We start from the raw sequence: 14,756 nt of genomic DNA on the forward strand, positions 1-14,756 counted from the left end.
ATCCACCGAAATGCCACCAAAAAGCTGCAATGTCAAGAGGCATCTCTGCCAAAAAGCCGCCAAAAAGCAGCGTCATTAAGAGGTGTTGCCACCAAAATGCCGCTGATTTTCGGTGGCATTTCAGCGGCGACGCCTCTTGACGTTGCTGCTTCTCAGCAGCATTTCAGCAGATGCCTGTCCACCAGCCACGGTCCTCGGTGGCTTGTCGTCCGGCACCCGCCAGATGAAAAAGGTTGAGGACCACTGGTCTAGACCAATGTAACCCCTGAAAAATGCTATTGATTTTTTAAATTCATAATCAAGGGCATTAATGAGACAGTTGTCGAGAATGCGACTGTTTAAAGCTCAGACATGAGCATTAGGGGAGCCGGGTGTCTTCTTAATAAAGGCTCAGCTCCCCTCTGGAATACAGAGCGGCTGAGTGAGATGCAGGTTGCTGCCAAGACTGCTTGAATCTTAACCAAGTCAATGAAATGGGTGAAAAGCAGAGCTGGACGCACCCCATAACAGAATGAGCAGCCGCCTCTGCCACAACAGAAGAAACCAGAAACAAATGAAAAACGGTTACTAACCTTTCATAACTTGTTCTTCAAGCTGTGTTGCCCATGTTCCTTCCACTCTTGTGTGTGCACGCCCCGTGCCCAGTCTCCAGACAGCTTTTCCCCCAGCGGTGCCCGACGGGGTGGCTTGAGTGCCCTCTGCTGCCATGCGCTGCTGGCATCAGCACAAAGGGCCCAGCCAACCACTCACCCCCTCAGTTCATTCTTTCCAGAAACTCCAGTGCAAAAGGGTGCGGGGGAAGGGACATGTGCAACTTATCTCGAAGAACAACAATTACAAAAGGTTAGTAACCGTTTCTCTTCTTCGTAAGAACATAAGAACAGCTAGACTGGGTCAGACCAAAGGTCCATCTAGCCCAGTGTCCTGTCTGCCGACAGTGGCCAGTGCCAGGTGCCCAGAGGGAGTGAACAGAACAGGGAATCATCAAGTGATCCAGCCCCTGTCGCCCATTCCCAGCTTCTAGCAAGCAGAGGCTGGGGACACCATCCCTGCCCATCCTGGCTAATAGCCATTGATGGACCTGTCCTCCATTAACTTATCTAGTTCTTTTTTGAACCCTGTTATAGTTTTGGCCTTCACAACATCCCCTGGCAAGGAGTTCCACAAGTTGACGGTGCGTTGTGTGAAGAAATACTTCCTTTGGTTTTAAACCTGCTGCCTATTAATTTCATTTGGTGACCCCTAGTTCTTGTTTTATCAGAAGGAGTAAATAACACTTCCTTATCTACTTTCTCCACACCAGTCATGATTTTATAGACCTCAATCATATCTCCCCTTAGCCATCTCTTTTCCAAGCTAAAAAGTCCCAGTCTTATTAATCTCTCCTCATATGGAAGCCGTTCCACACCCCTAATAATTTTTGTTGCCCTTTTCTAAATCCAATATATATATTTTTGAGACCGGGCAACCACATCTGCACGCAGTATTCAAGATGTGGGTGTCCCATGGATTTATATAGAGAAAATATGATATTTTCTGTCCTGTTATCTATCCCTTTCTTAATGATGCCCAACATTCTGTTTGCTTTTTTGACCGTCGCTGCACATTGCGTGGATGTTTTCAGAGAACTACCCACAGTGACTCCAAGATCTTTCTTGAGTGGTAACAGCCAATTTAGATCCCATCATTTTATGGGAGTTCATGCACACCGACTGCCTTACATTTCAACCAAATTTGGCATCATCCCTTGAATACTGAGTGATGGAGCAATGGGAGGAGAAAGTGTGCATCGATGAGCCGACTGCTGCTTTGCAAATGTCCAGGATAGGGCTCTGCTCTAGGAATGTCGCAGAGGATGCCTGCAATCTTGTGGCGTATGCAGTCAGCTTGTCTGGAGGAGAGACTCCCTGCTGGATCATGCCATGCAGGGATACAAGAAGTTACCGAAGATTAAATTCTTCGTGCGGAGACTGGAAGATTTTCATTCTGGCCACTCTGGCCACAAGCACTTAGGTGAACCATCAAAATGGTTTGGTCCTAAGTAGAACGCCAGTGTGTACCCAGGGCTTGTCCCTGCTGGCGAGTGGTTTGGGGTAAAATACAACAAGTACATTGATTGTTTGGTATGAACATTTGAATGGGCGCATGTCTTAACGCTTCAGCATGGAGTCCCATCCGTTAACGTCAGAGCTGCCCAGAAGGCTGGGCTGGTTTGCAATCCTGAGCTGCGAATAAACTTAGCAGGTGTAGCTTCTTCGACTCTTATTTGGGGGTTGCACCCTGATGTCCCTGCCTTTCGCTCACTGGCCGCAGATGCCAGCAGGGACCCTGGGGGTGGGATAGGAGTAAAGAAACTCACCCCCTTGGGTGGGTGCGTAATACTTGCACTCAGCCTTCTCTGAAGGTGGGGGAAGGGAGGTGTGTGCCACAGCCCCTTAACTGGGTCCATAACGGTGCGTTGACCAGGCGGGGACAGACTCTTTCACTTCCTTCAGCTCTGTGCCCAGACTTAAGGCAACCTGCTTCAACAATTCCCGGTGCGCCTTATAGTCATCTTGGGGAAGCAAGATTCCCCCCCCCCCACTGCCTCATCACGGGAGCAGGAAGAGGAGGCCAGCACTGGCTGCAGCTGCTCTTCCTCCTTTTCTTGATCTGCAGGGTCCTGTTAAGTTGGCTCCTGAGGTATTTCAAACAGTAACAGCCCAGACCTCTGAGGCATCGCCGAGGATGCAAGTTATAATGGACAATTCGGGCTAATGACCCTGCAGCAGCAATGAAAGACTCAGGCAAGGTTCTGAGAGAGTTTGAGAAAGACATTTAACGCTGCCCTCCGGCAAGTCAAACCTGGTCTAGCAGAGGCCACCTCCGTCGGCCAGAAACTGAGGCTTCAGGGGGCCGGGGGCAAAGCAATTTTGGGGGCCCCTTCCATAAAAACGTTGCAATATTATTGAATACTATATTCTCATGGGGGCCCCTGCAGGGCCCGGGGCAAGTGGGGCACTTGCCCGGCCCCTGGGCACCCTGGAAACTGAACACTGGCCGAATTGCCCGTCCGCTGATGTGCTCCCTGCACAAAGCCAACGGAGCTGTGGAGAGTCAGGGACAGACAAACTATTTGGCAAAATTAATTCAAAATCCTCCTATGATCAACAAGCCCTTAGGGAATGGCTGGGAAATGGCATTACCCGGCGTTGGGCAGCCAGATAGGAACCAGCTTAAACCACCAATCACTAATCTCCCCTCATTGGGGCTGTCCCCTCCCTCTTTCCCTGTCGCGGGCCCTTCCGTGACTTCCTGCCCATCCATTCGGATGGTTTCTGATCTGCTTTCAGCCCCTTTCTCACTGCGTTCTTGTGATGAAGTCGGGAATTTTCTATAACATTTGTATACACGTGACTTAGTTCACAAGGGATCGCTCCCCAGTGGGTGCAGAAGGGTTCCAATGCTCCAGGAAGTGGATCTCTTGTGTGCACTGGTCCAGGCTGAGGTTGATGGTGGGGAGGAAATTGTTGAAATCCTGGTGGAATTCCTCCAGGGCCTCCTTCCCGTGGGTCCAGATGATAAGATGTCATCAGTGTAGCGCAAGTAGAGGAGGGGCGTTAGGGGAAGCGTTGTTCTAAGTCCATCTTTGTGTGACTGTTGGTGTAGAGAGCATCCCACAGGCCATTACCCTCTGATCCCACCAGGCACTGGCACCCTGACAGCAGGACTGTCTGGCTATGTGGACTCTCTCCTCAGGCCCTCCGCTACCAGCACTCCCAGCTACCTTCGAGACACCACTGACTTCCTGAGGAAACTACAATCCATCGATGATCTTCCAGAAAACACCATCCTGGCCATTATGGATGTAGAATAAGCAATGGTCACATAAACACCACCCTGCACCGGAAACCTAATGACTGCTATACTTACCTACATGCCTCCAGCTTTCATCCAGACCACATCACACGATCCATCCTCTACAGCCAAGCCCTAAGATACAACCCCATTTGCTCCAACCCCTCAGACAGAGACAAACACCTACAGGATCTCTATCAAGTGTTCTTAAAACTACAGCACCCACCTGGGGAGTGTGATAAACTCAGGACAGAGAGCTGCAAGGGAGGGGTAGGAATCAGTCCCAGAGGGTTAAAAGGCCCCTCCCTCCTCCTTATCAACTGGGAGGCAGCTACAGGTCAATCAGGTTCAGCTGAGGAAGGGTTACCAAGGCAGCACTTAGAATCAGCTGAGGGGGAGCTACCTGAGGTTAATTAGGATCAGCTGATTCCAACTTAGGGCTGCCTGAGACCTTTTTAAACCCTTCCCTGGGAGGAAGGAGGGGGCAGAGCAGAGAGAGAAGGAGCCCTGCTGCCAGGAGCGTTGGAGCAGCAAGACAGCGAGCCTCACCAGGAGGAGAGGCAGTGCTCTCTCCCACAAGGGAGTAAAAAGACTCTAAACAGGACTGGTGGAGATCCGGGGAGCAGACTTCCCCTGTGTCCCAAGGGGGACCATATTACCCAAGCCTGTCTCACCAAGGCTAAAAGCAGCAGAGGCTGGGGAGACTGAGAAGGTGCCTTGCCACAGGAGGTGAATAAACATATTGACAGAGCCAGAAGTCACCTACTACAGGACAGGCCCGACAAAGAAAACAACAGAACGCCACTAGCCATCACCTACAGCCCCCAACTAAAACCTCTCCAGCGCATCATCAAGGATCTACAACCTATCCCGAAGGACAATCCCTCACCCTCACAGACCTTGGGAGACAGGCCAGTCCTCGCCTACAGACAGCCCCCCAACCTGAAGCAAATACTGGCCAGCAACCACACACCACAGAACAAAAACTAACCCGGGAACCAAACGCTGCTACAAACCCCGGTGCCAACTCTGTCCACATATCTATTCAGGGGACACCATTATAGGACCTAACCACATCATCCACACCATCAGGGGCTCATTCACCTGCACATCTACCAATATGAGGTATGCCATCATGTGCCAGCAATGCCCCTCTGCCATGTACATTGGCCAAACCAGACAGTCTCTACGCAAAAGAATAAATGGACACAAATCTGACGTCAAGAATTGTAACATTCAAAAACCAGTAGGAGAGTTGCAGAGTCCTAGAGGGCAGGTGTGATGGTGTCTGCACAGAGAATGGCGACACCCTGTCTCCTGGCAACTGCTGGCCTGGGCCCCTCCCCTGCAAAGGTGCCAACGGAAGGTGTTAGAGAACAAAGAGTTCAGGGGCCTCCTGGCCCAGGAAAGAGACACAGGCCAGAGGGGGGGCTGGAGAGCCAGTTTGAAGCTGGCTGGGGAAATGGTGGGAGCCCCAGGGCTGGGGTCTAAGCTCCCTGCTCCCCAAGATGGACCTGACTGAGGGGTCCTGTTGTCTGTACCTACAAGCTCTGTTTTGGACCATGTTCCTGTCATCTAATAAACCTTCTGTGTTACGCTGGCTGAGAGTCACGTCTGACTGCGGAGTGGGGGTGCAGGGCCCTCGGGTTTCCCCAAGACCCCACCTGGGTGGACTCGCTCAGTGGTTTGAGCATTGGCCTGCTAAACGCAGGCTTGTGAGTTCAATCCTTGAGGGGGCCACTTAGGGATCTGGGGCAAAAATTGGTCCTGCTAGTGAAGGCAGGGGGCTGGACTCGATGACCTTTCAGCCCAGGGAGGCTGTGGAGTCTCCGGCGGGGGGGGTTAAGAGCAGATCAGACACACCCGCCAGGGCGGGTCTAGGTAACATGGGGTCATAGGACCGGAAGGGACCTCGCGAGGTCACCTAGTCCCGTCCCACCACGCGTGCAGGGGCTGACCTGGCCGCCCTGCATGTCTAGGACTGTTACACACCGTGCAGGCAGGGGGACCTCACATCCCTCATCGTTCATGCATTTTGGATTCCTCCCTTTCGGGTTGCTGGGGTTGGCAGCACAGGTGCCCCTGCCCCAGCTGTAACCACTCAGGCCTTGCAATGCTGAATCCAAGCCCCATCCTTTCTGGAGGTCACAGCCACTGTCACATCCCCAGCCCGGGGTTGGGTTGGTTTCTCTCGGCTGCTGCCCCGCTCTGGGGCTGTGTGGCCCATTCCACGCCCCAGAAGGGGATGCAGCTCTCCCAGGAAGGCAGCCGGGTGACTGGGGTGCAGCACCTCCCAACTCCTCCCTCTGTTGGAGGAGCCCCCAACTTGCCGGAGGCGAAGGGGAGCAGCAGCCCCACCCCATTACCTACAGAGCCACTGAGGCAGAGCAACGGCTCACCTGATGGAGACCTGGTTGCTTGGTCTCCATCTCCCCAAGGTCTGCTGGCCTGGCTGGCGCCTGGGTGCTGGGCCCAGCTACCCTTTCCCTCTCCAGCTCACGGCAACCCAGGGTGTTTCTAATGGAGCCGATTGCAGCCCCCTTATGGAGGTGCAGCCCTTGGACACCCCAAGCGCCGGGCGGGAGACCCCAGCCCGCCCTGCTTCAGCAGCCAGACCGCTCAGACCCAGCCTGAGCCCACCCCCTCCTTAGACATCACTCAGCCAAGCCCGTCCCATTTGGTTCCTTTCAATCTCTACCCAAAGCTGAGCCCCGCAGGCTCTGACCCTCCTCCGCCTTGTCCACACTGGCCCAGCAAGGAGGGGCCCAGGACCAAACGTTGTACCCAGCTGCAGTCATGCCAGAGCAGGGCAGAGAGGGGGTCTCCCCTCGCTGCTGCTCCAGGACGAGAACCTCAGGGATCGAGGGGCTCAGAGTTGAGGAACTTCCTCCTCCCCCCCAACCACTGGCCTATTCCCCACCCTCTCCTATTACATAGGTGGGTCCCACTGCTGTGCCCTCCACCCTCCCATGGCCTTGGCCATCCCTGCTCCCTCACGCGGGGTGTCTGGTTATCTCCCCCCCGCGGATTAGCTGCATTTTTCTTGCTGGGTTCTGCCCTGCCCCTGGGTCGTGCTCTGTCCTCACGGAGCCTGGGGCCTCCTCCCACTCTGACTTCACTGAGAAGTTCATCCACGTGCCCTGCTCGCCCCTTTGACTTAATGGGGCCATGGAACCCAGCCAGGGCTCTCGGGCCCCGCGTGGCTCACGCCAAGGCGGGCGCCACACTGAACAGTGAGCTCGACGCAGCGAGGCTGCTCGAGAGTGTGACAGCTGCACCCCCGAGCGAGGGCGCTCGGTGAGCTGCCCCCGGCCCAGGCGCCGAGTTCTAGGGCCCGTGGGGCCAGGCTCCAGGGTGGGCCCAGCTCCACCAGGCCCTGTGCTTCGGGGGTCCCCGCGCCAGGGGTCGGCCATGTGGGGCGCTCTCACCTCCGGGGCAGCTCCCCCCAGCCCTGACTCGGCTCACAGCCCATTGGCCGGGAACCCCAGCCAATGGGAGCTGCCGGGGGCGGTGCCGGAGCTGCCTGGCCGCGCCTCCACAGCAGGGAGGGGGAGGGAGCCACAGGCAGCGGCTCTCAGCGCTGGGCAGAGCAGCAGCAGGGTCTGTGCCTGTCGGACTGACACAGCCGGGGGGCTGTGGGGGCAGCCAGACACACGGACACAGCCGGGGAGGGGGGGTTTGTGGGACAGACTCACACAGCAGGAGGGCGGGGACGACAGACACAGCCAGGGGTGGTGGGGGCAGCCAGACAGACACAGCCGGGGGGTTGTGGGACAGACAGACACAGCGGGGGGGGGGGGGGACAGACACAGCCAGGGGTGGTGGGGGCAGCCAGACAGACACAGCCGGGGGGTTGTGGGACAGACAGACACAGCCGGGGGTGGTGGGGGCAGCCAGACACACGGACACAGCCGGGGGGTTGTGGGACAGCCAGACACACGGACACAGCCGGGGAGGGGGGGTTGGTGGGGACAAACAGACACAGCGGGTGGTGGGGGGGACAACAGACAGACAGACACAGCCGGGGGTGGTGGGGGCAGCCAGACAGACACAGCTGGGGGGTTGTGGGACAGACAGACACAGCCGGGGGGTTGTGGGACAGACAGACACAGCGGGGGTGGGGACAGACAGACACAGCCGGGGGTGGTGGGGGCAGACAGACAGACACAGCCGGGGGGTTGTGGGACAGACAGACACAAGGACACAGCCAGGGGGTTGTGGGACAGACACACACAGCGGGGGTGGGGTGGGGACAGACAGACACAGCCGGGGGTTGTGGGACAGACAGACACAAGGACACAGCCAGGGGGTTGTGGGACAGACACACACAGCCGGGGGTGGTGGGGACAGACAGACACAGCCGGGGGGTTGTGGGGACAGACAGATGGAGCCGTGGGCGGGGAAAGGAGCAGCAATGGGCACCCCGGGCTGGTATAAAATACACAGGACGGGGGGGGCTTCCTGAGGGGACTATAGCAACACCCCCCGCAGAGCAGACCCAGGTTGCAGCTGGCTCTGCCCATCACAGCCCCCTGCCCCACAGAGACCCACACAACCCTCTGCCCCCTCGAGAGACTCCCAATGACCCCTGTGCCCCATCACTCCTCTCCAGAGAGCCCTCCCCTTTGTGCCAGCCCACTCCCCTCCCCTCCTCCAAAGCTCCCTACAATCTCCCCCTTTGCCTTCCGCCCCCCAGCCCAGCCCATTCCATTGGCCGGGAGGCTCCCAGTCTAGTGGCTATCAGGGCCACGGGAGCTGCACCTGAGGCAGGGTGCCTGCCTGCAGATGCAGACCTGCCTGGCTGTGCCTCCACAGCACAGGGAGGGGGAGCCACAGGTGAGCAAGCCCTGGTCATCATCATCATCACAGGCCCAGTAATTCTCTGGATATTTAATTTCACTGAGGCAAAATGTGTGCAATTGTATGGGGTGAATCACTGAATGACACAATACCCACCTGCCCACATTGTCCATCACTAAGTCCAGTCATTTTGTCAAGTGTTTGTCGCACAACATGGTGGTGCCTCCCCCTCCCTTGTGCTTCAGGGGTGATGGGGTCCAGGGCAGCCTGGGGCGTTAGCCGGGGGCCTGGCCCTGGCAGCAGGGAGTGACCTGGCCCCAGCCCACTCTGCTCAACCTCGCCCGCTCCCGGCATTGCTCAGGGGCAGGGCCTTGGGGGAGGAGGTGGAGTGGGGGCGGGGTGGGAAGAGGCTGGGCGGAGCAGGGTTGCTCGCTGCTGTCGGCGCCAGGCACCCGCTAACCCCCCAGGCCACCCTGGACCCCACGTCCCCCCAAAGCATGAGGTGGGGGTAGGCATCCTATGGATGGGACGGATCCACTTGGGCACCACCAAAAATTATACACACCTGCCGCCCATGGCCCCCAGCCCCGATGGCAGGATTCTTCTGTGGCCCCCGCGACCCCCGCTCGGGGAGGAGGCTGAACCGCAGCGCTGGAGCCAGTGGCTTTGCTGACGCGCTGCAGCTCTGCCGCGGTTTAAGTGGAGTCGTAGCCCAGTCGCCCCCTTTGTTCACACCCCGTCAGCCTGCTTTCAGCCCACACCACAAGGGCCCGACCAAGCCAGGGCAATGAATTTTTCAATGACGATTCCAGCTCGGTTACTGAACTCCGGCTGCCCGCCCTCGCCTGCCATCCGTGTGGCTTCTCACCTCACTGTTTGACTCTACAAGACCCGGCTGCCTGCCGAGATTGACTCTTCATGCGGTGCCCGAGCTGCTGCTGCTCACACGTCCATTACCATTCAAGAGAGCAAATGGGAGTTTCCACTTCTTCAGCCGGCTCTGCACACGCTGCTGCCCCAGGTTTGTGCGTAAAGGTGTGAGGTGGAACCGACTGGCGTGCAGCTGTACATGAACAGGTGCCAGCGAAGCCCCCCCAGCCCGGTTTGCGCTGGCGGAAGAGCATCCGTGCACGTTTCACGGGAACATCACCCCCTGCGTAAACCAGCCCCCCGTGTGTGACCAGCGAGTGGCAGCTGCTGGCCGGTTTCCAAGGAGGGGTCGGGCCGCTGGGGTAGCAACTGCCAAGGTCGCTTCTTTCCAGGGCAGATTCCAAGAGCAGGGAACTGCCGGAGCTTTCCGAGGCCTCGTCCCGTCCCCTCCGACCCTGGACCCACCTCTAGGCACCGCTTTATGGCCAGAAGTGACCACTGTGACCGTTGGCTCTGACTCCATTACATTGCAGGCCATTGCAGGGAGCTGGGAGCGGGCGGATTTGACCTGGGAACCTGGCCGGGGAGTTACATCGGGGATGGGAAGGAAGCTCCCTGAGCTGTAACCCGAGCCAGGAGGGGGGTGGGGAGAATTCACACCTGCCCCGGAGACCGAACAAAGGGGAGGAGGAGCTGGGGGGAGGGAGCTGCTGGGGGAGGTTTTGTTGTCAGTCTCAGGCTCGGGGGTGCAATGCAGGGAACCCCAAGCTGGGGTCTAAGCTTCCTGAACCCCCCAGAAGGACTTGATTGAGGGGCCCAGGCTGTACCTACAAGCCCCGCTTGGGACTGTGTCCTGTCGGCTAATAACCCTGCTGTGTTACTGGCTGGCTGAGAGTCCCAGTGGATCGCAGGAAGAGGGGTGCAGGGCCCGACTCCCCCGCACTGCGTGACAGCCAGCGACCCTCCCGCGGGGACACCAGCCAGCCCAGAAGGGCAGGTTCAGCTAGAGCAGAGCTGCCAAACCCCCCGTCTGGCCAGAAACCCTCCATGGGACGGAGCCTCCACCACCGCCCCAGCTCAGCCAGTCACATGGTGAACGCCCCAGGACCCAGCGCCTCCTCCCCCTACTCAGGAGCTGGGGGGAGGGATCCTGCCTGCTCCGGGACAGCCGCCCTCCCCCCGGCTCCCAGTCCTGTGGGAGAAGGGTGTAAGCTGGGTGGTTTGGGGGGCCCTGGGCAGGGACACCCCATCCATCCGCACTGAAATCAGTCTCGAGCCAGGTGCTGGCAGTTCACTTCCTGAGGAGACCCACGAAGCAGAGGGGAGCCATGCCCCGGCCAGCCACACACAGGGTGGGAGACAGGCTACAGGCGGCCCCCCAGCCCCCCCAGTGACCAGCTGACCGTGCTGCCGGGGCAGAGCCAAACCCCAGCCCGGGGGGGGGGGCGGATGGGGCAGGCCGCTCTACAGCTAGCGCCGCTGACGCTCAAAGCTGCTGCCTGCAGCCGCTACAGCTCCTAGCCCCACGGCTCCCAGCCCGCCATGGGGCCCTGCATGCTGGGCCCTGCAGCCTCCTGGGGCTCCCTGGCCCCCTGCTCCATTTCACATGCACCGGGTGCAGCCCTCCTGTCCCCTCACTCAGGAACTCCACCTCCCCCTTCAGCTTTGCCCTGGCTGCATGGAGAGTCACCAGCCGCTCACGCAGGCAGAGCCCCTGGGGACCTGCTCAGCTCTAGAGCCGGAGAAGTGAAAAGCTGCCCCCCCCCCCCGGGAAGTGAGGTGGAGACACGCGGGGGGGTAGGGTGGCTGGTGGTAGTGGGGTGTGTGTGTGGCGGGGGGGGGGGTGTTAGTTCCTGGCTCCCGGGGCAGCTTGGCCAGGCGTTGCCATTATAGGAGACGGGTCATCCTGGGGTCTCTGAAGGAATCAAGGAGTTTCACTGGAGCCACAAACTCAGCTCCTGGCCCCTGCCTGCCTCGCTGGGACTGGGGGGGCAGGGGGGTGACAGCTACCGACACGGGAAAGGAGCCGGCAGGGGTGGCCCCACGGAGAAGGCCCTGCTCGGCTAGCTCCAGAGCAATGGCCCGAGTCCAGGTTGTTCTCACCCATGGCGACAGGCCCAGCAGCATGGGGTGCGGGTGATGCTCTGGCCCAGCCCAGGGGAAGCAGGGCTCTGTGATAGGGGGACCAGACAGCAAGGGTGAAAAATCGTGATAGGGGTGGGGGGTAATAGGAGCCTATATAAAGACCCAAAAAATCGGGACGGGTCCCCCTACTCTGTGATGTCAGAGAATATTCACTTCTGAAAGACATTTCCGTTCACACCCCAGGCCACGCGCGAGTCTGCTGGTGTGTGAGCCAGACCCGAAGCGGAGGGGCAAGGACGTGGGGGCCTCTGCCCCCCATCAGAAAAGACACTTGGTGGGATGCCAAGCACACAAGGCACCAGAGCTGCTGCGGGAACCGGCTGTAAGCTGCCTTCATGGCCAAGCCCTTTGCAGAGCCAGCGAAACGCAGCGCTGGGCTCGAAGTCCCCAGCCCAGCCCCCCTGGAGCTGCTGCCAGGTGGGGACCACTCCAAGGATGGTTTTGATTTCCCACGTGGGGGGAGCCCCACAGGAGACAAACGCTGTGCCTGAGCCCCCACCGGGAGCTCCCAAAGCACAGTGGGGAGCTGCCTGAACCAGCCAGAGGAAACGCTGATGACAGTAACGGGCAGAGCCCTGCGAGGGAGTTGGGGGCCCATGTCTGGGCCTCCCTCTGCTCAGGAACCACTCCTGTGAGCCTGGCCCACCTCTCCCCACAGGGAAAAGGGCCGGGCCCCATTGCTGGGAACACTCCAAACCACACACTGGCCATGGCCCCATGGTACCTGCAACGCTGCCAGAAGTGTCTGTATTTGGGTACAGAGAGGACAAGATGGGCGCTGCAGGGTCCATTCCAGCTACAGGTTTGGCACCGAGTCAGCAGGGATCCCCTACGGTGCCCAGCCCTGGGCGTCTGAAGGGAAAGAGGGAGGGGGGTCCGACCCATGGAGCTGGGGCCAGAAGAGACAGGCAGGTGCACACACGCAGGGTGGAGAGAGAGATACAGGGAGGGGGGAGAGACAGGCAGACAGAGACAGATGCTGCCTGCAACGATCATTGCATCCATAATGTTGTCACGGCAACAAGCAATCCCAGCTGGTGCGGGAGGGGGAGGGCGCTGAGCCTTGCGCTCATGGGGGGGGAGATGGACCCATGTTTGTTCACCTTGGTTAACTGCTCTATGCCTGGGGCAGGATCAGTCTCTCGCTTGGCCCCCAGAGGTCCAGCCCCACCTCTCCCTGGCCAGCGCAGAGCTGGCCCTGCTAGAGCCCTGTCCTGGGTGATGCAGGACAGCAGCAGCTGCCCCGGTCCTGGCACAAGCAGGTTCCACCATTTACTGCTTCCCCCAACCCCATGCCCATCCCTCAGCCTGAGCCCCTCTGAGTTCACATGGCTCTGAGCTCAGCGGCGGGCACTAGCCAGCCAGGCCTTCCTGCTGGGCTGGTGCTGCAGGAATGGGAGGGGCCCAGGGCCCCAGGCAGATGTGACCCTGCAAGGGGGAGTGAGTTACTCCTTGTCTAAGTGCATGGAAAGAGAAGTTGTGGTGCTCTGGTGGAGTTTAATCTGGGGGAGACAGGCTGGAGATCTCATGCAGCCAGCAGTTAGTTTTCAAAACTCTAATGATGATTTTAGAAAACTTTTTACCACAACAAGCTTTACATCCAACATGGGGAAATGCTGGACCTCATTATGATAGATAAAGCTGCACTGCAGATAATTGATCACAGAAAACACCAGGGAAAAATCTCTGGCTGGCAGGGCTACGTACATAAAGAAGGTTTAAAGTATGTTAGGAGCAAACAAAATCCTAACAATGGTACAGGGCCCCTACTCGATGGAAATGCTCCAAGTGTTGTAAGGATGCAGAAAAGGCAGCTGTGTTCAGTAACTAGCTGTTTGTGTATGTAAAGACGCAGGAAGAGCTGGGTAACTATAGGCTGGTTGGCCTGACATCAATCCTAGCTCAAATCATGGAAAAGCAAAGGCAGGCAGGCCAGGCGCATCACTACGGCCAGTCAAGGTGGTTTCATGGAAAACAGGGCTCGCTCGTCAAACAAACCGGATTTCATTTTCTGATGAGATCACAGATTTGGTTGATGAAGGTGACCACATAAATGCAGTATCTTTAAACGTCTGTAAGGCATTTGTCTTAGTACTGCATAGTATTCGGCCTGAAAAATCAGCTCTATCCCCTCTGAACAGAGCCCACGTTGACTGGTTTAAGAACTGGCTGACATCTCCAACAGCAGTCAGCCCTGGGGACTCCTCGCTGAGCGGGGGTGTAGCCAGTGCAGCAGCACAAGGGTCGGTAGCAGGCCCGAGACGCCAACACCTTCACCGATGATGTCGAAGTAAATATCAACTCTGCATGCGACACAGATTGGGGGAGCCGGGAATAACGAGGACTGTGTGGTCTGGATTGCTTGGTAAGCTGGGCCCATTCAACCAGAACCTTTTCATCCAGCAGCATTACCCACCTAGGAGCAAGGCAGGCAGACCACACCGCCCGAGTGGGGGCTGGCTCCTAGAAAGCAGCGACAGAGAAAGATCCTGGGCTCCCTGCAGACAAGCAGCTCCAAAGAGGGATCATCCATGGGCGGATTTGCAGAGGGGGGGGTGAGCAGCAGCAGGGAGGCGATTTTCTCTCTGGTCCGGCACTGGGGAGACAGACACCAGAATCCTGCATCCGGTCTGGTAGCCACATTTTAAAAGGAAGGTGCACCAGAGGGTGCAGAAAAGGGCCACCAACGTGACTCAAGAGCTGGAGAAAACACATGCCAGCAAGAGCGCAGCCTGCTTAGCTTGTCAGAAGGACGCCTGAGGCGACTTGATCCCATTGCAGAGGTACCATCATGGGGAGAACAAGCTCCTCCACACTACTCCACGGGCACACTGTCCCCGGGCCACGCACGAGTCAGCTGGGGCCAGCTCACAGGCTCATTCCCCAGCATCCTAGTTCAGAGGGGAAGGGGCAGGGCAGGGGCCAGCCAGGTCACAATTACTCACTTCGCCGTGGAACTCAGGACTGCCTCACGTTCACACCGCTGCTCAGTACTTCACCGCATCACTGCCTGCGGCCATGAGTTCCACGGACTCCTCCCAGCTGGGGAGAAGCAGTTTCCCCTTTCTAAGCCTTGGCACCCTCTAGCACATAGCTGGCTGCGC

This window comes from Mauremys mutica, chromosome 5, assembly GCF_020497125.1.
Source record: "Mauremys mutica isolate MM-2020 ecotype Southern chromosome 5, ASM2049712v1, whole genome shotgun sequence".
Classification (NCBI taxonomy): Eukaryota; Metazoa; Chordata; order Testudines; family Geoemydidae; genus Mauremys; species Mauremys mutica.